At 43.5% G+C, this 13,473-nt stretch overlaps 1 long non-coding RNA gene across 1 annotated transcript; it reads left to right on the forward strand.

The window, feature by feature from the left end:
* Positions 1-10,812: 10,812 nt before the first annotated feature.
* LOC144675895 (uncharacterized) lies at positions 10,813-12,690 on the forward strand. Its single transcript, XR_013575192.1, has 3 exons — positions 10,813-10,962; positions 11,882-11,938; positions 12,599-12,690. It is a non-coding gene; the product is annotated as an uncharacterized LOC144675895 (long non-coding RNA).
* The last annotated feature ends 783 nt before the right edge of the window (positions 12,691-13,473 follow it).

Raw genomic sequence — 13,473 nt, forward strand, 5'->3', positions numbered from 1 at the left:
GACCACATGCAACATTCACGACTTGTTGAAAATAGGCGTTGTTAAAAAAGAAGCCTAATTACTGCTTTAACCAGCTTTAAAAGGATTTCCTGTATTTTCTGAAAAGAAACTTCTGCATTATGTTTAATCTGGCAGTCTGTATTCTCCATTTCGTGTGAGGTGTCACCAAACTTCAGAGCAGCTCAAAGAAGGTTCAATTGACTGATACCTGGGATGAGAGGGGTTATCTTATGAGGAAAGGTTGACAGGCTGGGCCTGTGTCCATTGGAGTTCAGAAGAATGAAAGGTGATCTTATTGAAACATATGAGATCCTGAGGGGGGCTGGTTTGACAGGGCGGAGGCTGAGATGTTTCCCCTCATTGGGGAGACTAGAACCAGGGGACACAGTTTAAAAATATGGGGTCTTCCATTTAAGACAGAGATGAGGAGAATTTTTCTTCTATCAAAGGATCGTGAGTCTGTGGATCCCCCCAGGGTCAGTCAGAGTCATTGGATATTTTTAAGGCAGAGGTAGATTCTTCACTAACAAGGGTGTTAAAAGTTATTAGAGGTAGGCAGGAAAGTGAAATTGAGATTATAATCAGATCAGCCATGATCTTATTGAAATCTTATTGAATAGAGGAGTAGGCTCAAGGGGCCGAGTGGCCTACTTCTGCTCCTAATTTGTATGTATGTTCACATTGTAAGGAACATATCTTTTTGTTTCTGTTGGACCGTGGATTAAAATTACAATGGCTGCAGTTTGAAAGACATGTCCACTGGAACAGGATGAGAGATATATAGAATGTTGCAGTCCTGGAACAGAGTGTGCCATGAAAGACAGGATGGTGCTGGAAAGGAGCCCTGGACCAAGGGAGCTGCCTGGCAACAACGTTTTAATTGGCTGCTGACCAGGTGACTAGGTTTTGTGTGAGGGCAGCGCAGCAGAATAGCTCCTAGCATGAAAGGGACAAGACATAAAACCTCTTTCTCCTGTGCGTGGAAAATTCCAGTAATTCCACAATAGTAGCTAACTGGCTTTTTCTCCTCATCTCTAACTTGCTCTCTCTCTGAAAACCCCTGTCAAGAGGCAATGGGGAAAATCACTGTTAGAGACATTGAAAGGCAAGTGCTCAACCAGTGAACTACAGACTGAAAGTACTGGAAGACCACATAGTGCCATCAACAAGAACTGAAAGCAATTTGGAAGACATCAATCAAAATCAACACATTGAATTCTGTCCTATTGGTGCTATTGAACTGTTTTATCCCACCCTTAAAATCCACGTTTGTGTGTCTTATGTGTGTGTGTGTGTTTGTGTATAGGGGTTTAAGAAGGGGTGGAGTTGAAGTTATTGAGTTAGAAGTTAGCAGTTCATATTTCTTTCTTTTGCCACCAGTTGAGGACAATTTGTTAACAACAGTTATTTATTTGCAGCGCACTATCCCCAGTGAGTCATGACAAAGTTTGGGGGCTCGGGTCTGGGATATTTTGGAACAAAAGACAACAACGATTCGGGTGTAGATTCACTAAGTAACAAAAACTGGAAGGAAACACTAGGTTTATACTGTCAAAAATAAGGTGGCTTGGAAACTTCTAAAGCTTTCCTGCAAGTGGAAGAGATGTCCTTGATAATTTTACAAGGGGTCCCAAAAGCCAGGTTAATCGAATTGGTGAGTAAACTCAGAGTAGGATTGCCTCCCAAAGCTAGGAAGGCAGAGATAATCGAAGAGTTGGCACAGCATTTGAAATTGGAAGTTCTCCAAGAGGTGGTTCACTGAAATGGGCTCAAATTCTATTGCAAATAAAAAAATTGGAACGAGAGGCAGCAGAAAAGGAAAGAGAAAGGGCATTCCAAAGGGAACAGGCAGAAAAGGGCATTCCGAAGGGAACAGGCAGAAAAGGGCATTCCGAAGGGAACAGGCAGAAAAGGGCATTCCAAAGGGAACAGGCAGAAAAGGAAAGAGAAAGGACATTTCAAAGGGAGTTAGAAATGGCAAAGTTAGAAAAGGAGGAAAGAGAAAAAGAGAGAGAATTCCAGCTTAAAATGCTGACAGTTAAAAAAGAGACACCAGGAGGTGAGGCAGGATATATTCTGGATCATAACCCAGTGGAGAGATGTTTAAATTTGTACAAACTCTTCCAAGGTTTGAGGAAAGGGATGTTGAAGCATTCTTCATTTCATTTGAGAAGATAGATAAACAGATGAACTGGCCAAAGGAAAACTGGACATTGCCCATGCAGAGCGAATTGACAGGTAGAGCACAGGAAATTTATGCTTCACTGTTAGAGGAGGTTTCTAGGGATTATGATGTGGTGAAAAAGGCCATTTTGACCGCTTATGAGTTGGTCCCTGAAGCATACAGGCCAAAGTTTCAAAATTTAAGGAAACAGCCTGGGAAAACTTACATTGAATCTGCAAGGATTAAGCAAAGTAGTTTTGACAGGTGGATACGAACATTAGGAGTTGGAACTACCTATGATGTTCTCAGAGAGACCATTCTCTTGGAAGAATTTAAAAACTCCTTACCTTCTGTAATAAGAACCCATGTTGAAGACCGAAGCGTTGCAACTACTAGACAGGCAGCAGTAGTGACTGACGATTATGAGCTGATCCATAAAATGTAACCTTTTTCCCATCACCCCTATAAATTTGAAAAAAGATAGAAAGCGGGAGAGCGAAAGGAAGGCAGGTAGCCAGGGTAAAGAATGGATAGCTGGGAATACTTTGAGATCTCCTCCCCAGATCAGGAAGGAAGGTGCTGAGGGTGAAGGTGAAACTCGAAGGCCTAAGTGTTTCCATTGTAATAAAGCGGGACACATTCGTTCAGAATGCTGAAAGTTGCAAGGGAAGCCCATGGGACTTATTGGAGTTCATAAGAGTGAGTCCGAAACGGGAACTCAAAGAGAAAATGCCATATGGTCTGGAGGTAAAAACTGCTATGAATGCAGGTGAAGTGAATGAGGTAGATAAGAGATATAAAGGGTTTTTGTCTAAAGGAAAGATAACCCCTTTTTCATCAAATGATGCAGCTAAACCATAACTATATTAAGGGACACAGGAGCTACTCAAACTCTTTTGCTGGAGAAGGATAGTTTTCCCTCCAGAGAGCTCAATGAAAGCTGAAGTATTGGTAAACAGGATAAGTGGAGAGTATATCCCAGTTCCATTGGACTGAGTCCAACTGGAGTGTGATTTGTTGTCTGGGTCAGTGGTTGAGGAGTGGTTAAGAAATTACCCGTGGATAGAGTTGATTTACTCCTGGGGAATGATTTGGCAGGAGTGAAGGTTATAGCTTTGCCCATAATTATGGAAAGTCTGAGAGAGGCTAAAGAGACAGAGCAGTTACAAGAACAAGTCCCTGGTATTTTTCCATCATGTTTGGTGACCAGAGCAATGGCTAAACAAAGTCCGTCACCAGAGTTCACAGTAATACCACGAGCAGATGTTGAGTAGCCGAAACTTTCTTTAAGGATGAGGATAGTTCAAAGGAAGTGTTTGGTGGGTTTTCATTAATCAAGGCTCAGAAAGCAGACCCAGAGTTAAACAAGTTAGCACAGTCAGCTCACACTGAAGCTGAGGCGGAAGGAGTTCCGGAGTGCTATTACCTTAAAAACGGAGCTCTGATGAGGAAGTGGAGATACCCTCACAGACTTGTGGATGAGGAATGGACGTTTGTTCATCAGATAGTGGGACCGCCCAAATATCGTAAGGAGATATTGCGAGTAGCACATGAAATTCCTATGGCAAGTCGTGTAGGAATATGGGAAACCCAAGCATCGATAAACAGGCATTTTGCCTGGCCAAGACTTCTTAAGGATGTAGTGCAATTTTGTAAAACGTGTCATCCATGTCAGGTAGTAGGTAAACCTCAACATGTAATCAAACCAGCACCTTTAATACCCATACCAGTTTTTGAAGAACTCTTCAGTCAGGTATTAGTAGATTGTGCAGAACCATTACCCAAAACGAAAGCAGGATATCAGTATATCCTTACAATCATGGATACGACGACCCGATTTCCAGAAGCTAGCCCTTTAAGGACAATTACAGCTAAGGTGGTAGTGGAAAAGTTAACTCCATTTTTCACTCGTTATGGCCTACCAATTGAAGTACAAGCTGACCAAGGTTCTAACTTCATGTCTAAAATTTTCCAGGACATAATCAGCAGTTTGAGTATTAAACAACTAAAGTCTACCGCCAATCACCCACAGCCACAGGGAGCTTTAGAGAGATACCATCAGACTCTCAAAACCATGATTAAGACCTATTGCCATGAATACCCAAAGGATTGGGACAAAGGATTAGATTTCTTACTATTTGCTACCAGAGATTCCCCAAATAAATCTACTGGATTTAAAAACAAAAAGCTAAAAGCTACTGCGGATGCTGGAAATCCAAAACAAAACAAAAACAGAATTACCTGGAAAAACTCAGCAAGTCTGGCAGCATCGGCGGAGAAGAAATCAGTTAACGTTTCGAGCCTTCATGGCCCTTCGGCAGAACTGCAGCATAGTTTCAACAAGGGAGAAATATAAATTGGTTTAAGGTGGGTGGGGGGGGGGAAGAGACACATTGAGGGTGTGGTGTGAGCAGATAATCAAAAGATGTCACAGACAAAAGGGTCAAAGAGGTGTTGAAGGTGGTGGTCTTTGTCTGAGAAAAGTGCTAATTAAGAATGGAAAGCAGGATATTCAAAGTACAGCTCTAGTGGGGGTGGGGTGGAAAGACTGAAGGTTTTAGTTTTAGATTTAAAAATAATGGAAATAGGTGGGGAAAGAAGAATCTATATAAATTATTGAAAAAAAAGGCGGGTGGGGGGGGAAAAGAAACGGGGTGGGGATGGGGGGAGGGGGAGTTTAAGATCTAAAGTTGTTGAATTCAATATTCAGCCCAGAGGGCTGTAAAGTGCCTAGTCGGAAGATGAGGTGCTGTTCCTCCAGTTTGCGTTGGGCTTCACTGGAACAATGCAGCAAGCCAAGGACAGACATGTTGGCAAGAGAAAGCAGATGCAACACCTGCCCCTTCACTTCCTCTCTCCTCATCGTCCAAGGGCCCAAACACTCCTTTCAAGTGAAGCAGCATTTCACTTGCATTTCCCCTAACTTAGTCTACTGCATTCGTTGCTCCCAATGCGGTCTCCTCTACATTGGAGAGACCAAACGCAAACTGGGCGACCGTTTTGCGGAACACCTGCGGTCTGTCCGCAAGAAAGACCCAAACCTCCCTGTCGCTTGCCATTTTAACACTCCACCCTGTTCTCTTGCCAACATGTCTGTCCTTGGCCTGCTGCATTGTTCCAGTGAAGCCCAACGCAAACTGGAGGAACAGCACCTCATCTTCCGACTAGGCACTTTACAGCCCTCTGGGCTGAATATTGAATTCAACAACTTTAGATCTTAAACTCCCCCTCCCCCCATCCCCACCCCGTTTCTTTTCCCCCCCCACCCGCCTTTTTTTTCAATAATTTATATAGATTCTTCTTTCCCCACCTATTTCCATTATTTTTAAATCTAAAACTAAAACCTTTAGTCTTTCCACCCCACCCCCACTAGAGCTGTACTTTGAATATCCTGCTTTCCATTCTTAATTAGCACTTTTCTCAGACAAAGACCACCACCTTCAACACCTCTTTGACCCTTTTGTCTGTGACATCTTTTGATTATCTGCTCACACCACACCCTCAATGTGTCTCTTCCCCCCCCCCACCCACCTTAAACCAATTTATATTTCTCCCTTGTTGAAACTATGCTGCAGTTCTGCTGAAGGGCCATGAAGGCTCGAAACGTTAACTGATTTCTTCTCCGCCGATGCTGCCAGACTTGCTGAGTTTTTCCAGGTAATTCTGTTTTTGTTTTCTACTGGATTTAGTCTATTTGAATTGATCTATGGTCATGAAATAAGAGATCCATTAAAAGTGATTAAGGAAAAGTTCCTAAAGCAGAAAGACGAATCCTCTATGTTGGATTACGTTATCCATGTTTCTAGAAAGACTCACAGGAGCATGTAAAGTAGCACGAGAGCATTTAAAAACTTCCTAAGCCAAAATGAAAGAATGGGGCAGGCAAACACGCTACAACTAGAACATTCCAAGCAGGTATTATTACCTTTGCAGGATGAATGCCTGAAAGTGAAGTTCAGTGACCCCTATAAGATAGTTAGGAGAGTTAGTAAAGTGACTTATCTGGTAGATACTCCTGAGCCTAGGGAGAAGAAACGGTTATGTCACATAAACATGTTGAAGCAATATCAGAGAAGATGATGAGACAGAGCAAGTGTGCCAGGTGGTAGGAGTAGTGGAGGATGACAGGGACAGTAAGGGCAAGGTAGGAAGAGAAGTAGACAGTGCCCAAAGCGAACCTCCTACAATTTGACTAGCCAATACGACAATATTGGGACAGTTAGAGACTGTGCTCTCATATTTAGAGGAAGGACCAGGGGAACATCTAATAAAGTTACTCAGGAAGTATAAGGGAATTTGTAGGGATACACTCGGATGTATTACGTTAGCTAAACATGATTTGAACGTAGGAGACCCAGTGCCAATATAACAACATCATTATCGGTTGAGCCCAGAAAAACAAGCTAGAAACAGAGATCCAATATATGGTGGAAAATCAATTGATTGAGCCTAGCCAAAGTGACTGGAGTTCACCGCTGGTGCTGGTTCCTAAGCCAGATGGATCCACTAGATTTTGTATAGACTACAGGGAAGTGAATGTAGTAACGAGGACAGATTCGTACCCAATTCCTCGGTTAGAAGATTGCTTCGATAGGGTTGGCAGTGCCTCATTTCTTTCTGAAATTAATCTATTGAAAGGGTGCTGGCAAGCGTCAGTAACATCAAGGGCTAAGAAATACCTGTCTTTGTTACACCAAGTGGGTTGTGTCAATGTCTAGTCATGCCATTTGGGTTTAAAAACGCTCCAGCTACATTTCAGAGACTTATGAATCAAGTCGTAGCTGAAGTACCTAACTGTGCGGTTTATTTAGAGGATGTTGTAATATATAGTAACACGTGGGAAGAACATATAAAGCAATTAGAGGACCTGTTTAAGAATTGCAGTTGGCTGACTTAGTCATAAGTCTGGCCAAAAGCGAATTTGCAAAAGCAAGGGTTTATATATATATCTATATTACCAAGGTCACATTGTAGGACAAGGGCAAGTGTTGTCAAGAACAGCAAAAGTGAACGCTCTAATAGAATTTCCCATTCCTAAAACTTAACGAGAAATCATGAGGTTTTTGTGAATGTGTTGGTTTTATAGGAAGCTTGTGCCTAACTTCAGCACAGTAGCTGTACCTCTCACCAATTTGTTAAGGAAACAGCAAAGGTGGTATGGTCAGCAGAATGCCAAGCAGCCTTTGAAAAGCTGAAGGCAATCTTAATAAATGAACCAGTGTTGGCCACCCCTGACTTTACCAAACCATTTAAAATGGCCATTGATGCTAGTGACTTGGGGGTAGGTGCAGTCCTATTACAAGATGATAAATTAGGGATAGAGAAGTGAGTGGGGTACTTTTCCAAGAAACTAAATCAATATCAGAGAAAGTACTCTACAGTAGAAAAAGAAACTCTCGCATTGTTGTTGTCTGTTCAACATTTTGAAGTTTATGTCCGACGCGATAACAAAGAAACACGAATCTACACTGACCATAATCCGCTGGCATTCATTGAAAAGTTTAACACTCGAAATGCAAGCCTGCTTAGATGGAGTCTATTGTTTCAATCATTCAATGTAAAGATGGTTCACATTACCGGAAAAGATAATGTGATCATGGATGCATTGTCCTGGGTGCAAAATACTAAAATAAGTTAAAGGGGTAAGAAATGCTGAAGATTGGATAAGGGGGAGGAAGGATGAATGAAAGTAAGTCTTGTGTTTTGTTGCCCATGTGTCACATACCTTAATGAAACGTATTTTTGAAATGGCGTTTCATCTCTTTTAAGGGTGTAAAGAACATATCTTTTTATTTCTGTTGAACTGCTGTAAAGAACATGAAAGCTGCTCTTACAGCATGTAAGGATGGGCAATAAATGCTGGCCTAGCCAGTGATGCCCACATTGCATGAATGAATTTTAAAAATGTGCCAGTCCAAGTTCTGTTTCAGAGTTTCTCCTTTGCGAGTTTGAGACAATACAGACTGGTCTGTAAAGAGAACGGAATACAAAAAACTGCGCTTCCTGAACAGTGCAATGATATGATTTATAAATGGTGTAATGGGCTGCTATCATGTGACCTTTCATCTGCAGTGATAGGCACATTTGCAGTCTTCTATACAAACTGACTCTTCTGTTTTTCAATTCTATTCCTTTCAAAATTAAGCCCAGTGCTTGGTTTTAAAAATGGTTTTATTAAGCCGTCCATTTATGCAATGATTGTCTGATTTTGTTTTGTGCATGGCCTTGTGTCTCTGAAAAAGGTATTTTCATCTCTTGCTAAAAGCCACAGCAATCTTTCGGAAATATTTCTAGAATTACTTTAAGTTGAGCAGTTTGTCACTGCTGATGGTGTAGTTATCCCTAGTTCTCACACTGTGGATGTATGGAAAGACATGAATCATACATGAGTCAGGGAGCTGTGTTCATCCCCTTGGAATTGCAAAATGTGCAGGGTGTGGTCACAAATTAGTAAAGCCATACTACTGCCTTCCATAGAACTCCTTTTTATAAAACTCTTATTAATATAATATTCTGAGGTGGCTTGACAGGGTAGATGCTGAGAGGCTGTATCCTCTTGTGAGGGAATCTAGAACAAGGGAGCACATTTTCAAAATGACGCGTGGCCCATTTAAGGTGGAGATGAGGAATTTGTTCTCTCAGAGGGTTGTTAGTCTGTGGAATTCTCTTCCTGAAGCGAGCAGTGGACACTGGGTCATTGAATATATCTAAGGCTCAGGTAGACAGACCTATTGATCAACAAGGGTGTCAAGGGTTATGGGGGCAGTCAGGAAAGCGGAGTTTAGGCCACAATCAGATCAGTCTTGATCTTATTGAACGACCACGCAGGCTCGAGGGTTGAATGGCTGTTAAACTACAAATTGAAATATAGTGGAGTGCCTGTCTTTGAATTAGAACACGGAGCAGAGCGGGAGGGCATTTGGCCCATCGTGTCTGTGCTGGTGCCTTGCCTGATTCCTCCCAAGTTTGCAATGTCCACCGCCAAGGGCAACGGGCGCATGGGATCATATCTTCCAACTGACAGAGAGAAGTGGATAGAGACTTGATGAGGTGGGGCTGGGGCTGCAAACTTGGGAGAACAATGGGACTAATTGAGCACTTCTTTCAAAGGGATAGCAGAGGGGGACAGAGCGGCCTCCCTCAGTGTTATGTCATTTTATGCTTCTATGCAAAATCCATTACTCTTTATTTAAATGTTTATTTGTGTGAAGCGAGTCTAACGACTAGAGCTTGGAACCACAACTCGGAACTGGCCCTAGAGGCGGGAAAATGGCCAACAGATCTCGCGCCAAAAATAAAACCCAGTTGACCCGGAAGCCACCGCCTCAGAACTTAACCCTTCAATTTGTAGATGGAAAATACGTTGTCTTTGTGATTAACATAGATCTGGTAATAGTGCGATGGAATAATATAGGTTTGAAATGTTAAAAAGTTCATTATAAGCAGAATTTATTTTTGCTGCGGGGTCATTCACCCAGAATGCTCCAGGCGCCTATAAAACACGTGACCGGCCGGCGCTCGGCCATTTTGCTGCAGCTTCTAAAGGTAAGTGGCAGGGTTGGGAGTGCGGGGCGGGGGGCGCAATCTATTGCCATCCGACCAAACCCTCACCTCTTTCCCTCTCCATTCCCCTCTTGGCAGCTTGGGCTGCCTCCGAGCTTTCACCCGGTGCGTTTATTTCCCCCCGATGGCGTTTCTCCTCTCGATGATGAGCACTTTCACAGACCTGTAATGAAACTCCCTGTGATTATACTTTGTTTGTTCTGAGATGGGAGCAGCCTGTTTAACGTTTATTTTCTTCCCTATAACTTGGTGGAAGCTTTTCCTGTGTCTTAAAAGTCTCAAAAAGTTTTGCAGGCTGGATTAATCCCTGCATTGTAAAGTCCACATTCCCTCCTTTTGACTCGCCATGTGTTTGCCCCATAGACTCCTGAGCATACAACACTTAGGAAGTTGTTTTATAGTTTTGCAATGTTTAAATCTTTGTTATGTTTTGCCATAATAGGTTTTTTTTTGCAAGTATTTATTCTGGAGTGTGGTTTGAACTTTTTTTTTTTAAAAATCACCGTTTTGCAACTTGTTTAATGCTAATGAATCCTGTTTTAAGAGTTTTCTGAAACCCAGACATAGTTTCTAATGCTCCTCTATGTAATATATTTTGTGGAGCTTCCTAAGATTTATGGCCTTGTGTGTGGGTTTGTACTAGATTTAATTAAGAACTTAAATCTGAAATTTAGTTTTGCATTTCAGATTCGGGCATGATGGTGTCTTGTCAGTGCAGGTAATATTCTTGTGCATTTTGCAACTCCATACATCCCTGACTTGGATGTATTTTAATTTGTCTCGTGACTGACACTGGAAACCTTTGTGAACATTCGGGCTTGTGTAATCTTGTAATGAATCCGGAGCAGTGATGTGACCACAATGCTACGATGATGTTTATGAATTCTCTCTTTCTGTATATATTTCATGTAGATGCTTATCCTGTTGACTGAGTAGCACTAAACTGCCCCCTGCCACCCTAAAAATCAGGTTACTAATTGAAAGTTGCCAGGCAGCTACATGTTCCAGAAAAGCCATGTCAGCCATGCTTGATGTAAAGCCCCTCCCTGAGCTGTTTGCCTGTTCTGGTAGACCTACCTTTTCTTTGTTCAGCCAGGGTTTTGGTTTCTACAAGGGCAAAAAAAAACCCCTGATGTTGGTATAGGAATCTCAACTTTGCCGGTGTTAAATTGTGAAACGTTTCATTACTTTACAGGCTCCTTCTTGGTCTGGCCCACGTGCAGTCCCGAGGTGAGGTGAGCATTTTTGTCTATCTCTTGTTCAATGCAAAGCTAGGAGCCGTGAGTCTAAAGCAGCCACAAATAATCCGGTAGCCCCAGGTTGTGGAGCTTGTTCCACAGGAAGCAATTGAGGCAGATATTTTTAGAAAGGAAAGACTGCTATGTGAGAGGTAAGGGAGCTGTGTTGAACTTCAGATGGGTGGAATAGGAGGAAACTAGTGTAGGTTAGTTGGCCTGAATAGGCAGTTTTTAAGCTTTGATGTTAGGGTGTTTTCACAAACTCTGGCAGATTGTCCACATTGCTGCTTCCCAGAGCTACTGGATCAGTTTGCAATCCTTAATGCTTTTGTCAAGGTTCAGGCTAAGTGGCAGAGGGGCTGTTTTCACCCTCCAGTTACATGAGGTGGGATTGCAGAATCTCTGGCCCAGGAGGGCAGGCTTGCTTCATGGTAGGTGTGGAGACTCCTCCACCATCATCAGACCAGTTGGGGTCACAACAACTTGGTGGCAAATTCTAGTTTGCACCCTGTGGTTTGTTTGGTTTGAATCCTGTGGGGTGGTTTGAGCCATTCTCAACTGAATCCAAAGTCCCCAGAGATTTTGGTTGAGAAATTGGGAAAGTGGGCTTGTATCTTTTTGGGGAGGGGGAGGTGCTTGTTGCCATCAGTTTGAAAGATGTAGGAGTGAGGACCAGCTGAACAATGAGGGGTTTGAGCTCACTACCCAGCTAAATCCTGCCCGGCCTGGTGAGAGTAGAGCTTGCCGAGTGATGTGTGGCCTTGCTGTTCCAATGATGATCAATAACAGACAAGCATATATCTGAATTGAAGTTGATGCTGAACTTGTGCTGAGAACAGCAGCAGGCACTTGAGTCTTTGCCCCTGGTGGTCAGGTACCCCAGTGATCATTAACGTTCCCGTTTCTCTCTTGACAGGTTCTGGACTTCACTGTGACCTTGCAGCAAGTACTGAGGATTTCTTCTCTCACCCAGGTAGGAATGGTTGGGGAAGAAGCAGGACTTGGCAGGGTAATTGGGCATTGCCTTCCTGGAGCTGCTGGTGTTGTCACAGATTCTCAGTAATATGGGGGGTGGTCTGTGTGTTTCAGTAGCCCATGGGTGTCCATGCATTATTGTCAGTGAAGCTTGGGAGTGGAGATGACCCAGATTCTAACTTTTGATGTCTCTGGAGAGCCATTCGAGCTTTCCATTTACAGCAGGTGTAGCTGAGCCGACCATCTCCTTCTGTGTACTGATTCAGACTTTGCCCCTTCATTGCACCATGAATTCCATTAGAGAGTATACCAGGACGCGTTCTGTATAAAGACTGAAATTCCTTTTTAACCCCTCTAAACAGAATTAAGCCCAGTGGTGAGTGTTGAATTAATTCAGGGGACCATCACCCTGACAGTGTACTGAGGTGTAGGCCAGGTAACAACACTAGCATTTGGCGCTCTTGGGCAAGGCTGTGTCCATGGAGGCAGCTCCGGGAGGTTTACTTGCATCAAATGATGTCGTGTAATAAGTCTCGTTCGTCTGAAAGCTGATGCTGAACAAAAGCATGGTGGAGTTCTGATGGTGCAGCCACTCGGACGGCCCAGACTGCAGGGGAGTGTGCTGGGTTAGTGAACTTGTCTTTCTCTCCCTTTGCAGGCTAGCTGGAAATGACCTGGGATGATACCAACTGGAACAAGCAGTGGGTAAGTGAAGATCTTGGCAAATAGAGAATGGCTCCTCTAGGAATGATCGGGGGGTGGGGGGCAGGGGTGAAACGTGTAGGGTAGGATGTTGTAGTTAACTGCCCTTCCCTTGTGGTAGGGAATGGAAAACCTCTCATCTGGTATTTCTGCTGGTGATCCACCTGGGGATGCATGGATTAAGATTTGGGTTCAGTGGATGTGACCCCACCCAGCAAGTAGTTCACAAACAGGAGCGGAGGTGGCCTGATATGCAGCATTACTACCCTCCTGGGGGGGTGGGGAGTGGTGTGCTGTTAAATGGTTTGAAAGGATGATAACGGGCATTGGCCTGTGAGTGGACGACAGATCTTGTCGAATGATGCACTGAAGTCACCAAAGCCCTGATCAAACCAGCTGGCCTTTTGGTGCGTTTTCAACACTACCCCTGCACCCATTTACCACCATCTTCTCTGTTTCAGGTACGACATTGAAGTGTGCAAAAGCAGTGATGCCAGGCAAGTGTGTGCCTATTGGAAATCTGATCCAGACTCAGCAGTGACATTGTGGTGACTCATGCTGTTGAAGACCTGGCCTCCTCATGACAGTCTCTGGGATGCCAGTTGCACTCATGCCTTGCTTGAGGGGTAGTTACTCCATGTAACTCTACATGGAGTGTGTCACCTCCTTGAGGCAACACTGGCCTGTGCTTGGGCCCAGCTGACCACTATCACAGTAAGGTTGGCACAGTTTGAAACTGAACTGAAGGCTCAGTTAAGCAGTTGTCTGTTTGACTCATGCCTCTGCTGACTTGTTGATCACAAATTGGTCCCTGCTCCCTGCAATTTCCTC

This window comes from Cetorhinus maximus, unplaced genomic scaffold, assembly GCF_964194155.1.
Source record: "Cetorhinus maximus unplaced genomic scaffold, sCetMax3.hap1.1 HAP1_SCAFFOLD_1215, whole genome shotgun sequence".
In the NCBI taxonomy this organism is placed as follows: Eukaryota; Metazoa; Chordata; class Chondrichthyes; order Lamniformes; family Cetorhinidae; genus Cetorhinus; species Cetorhinus maximus.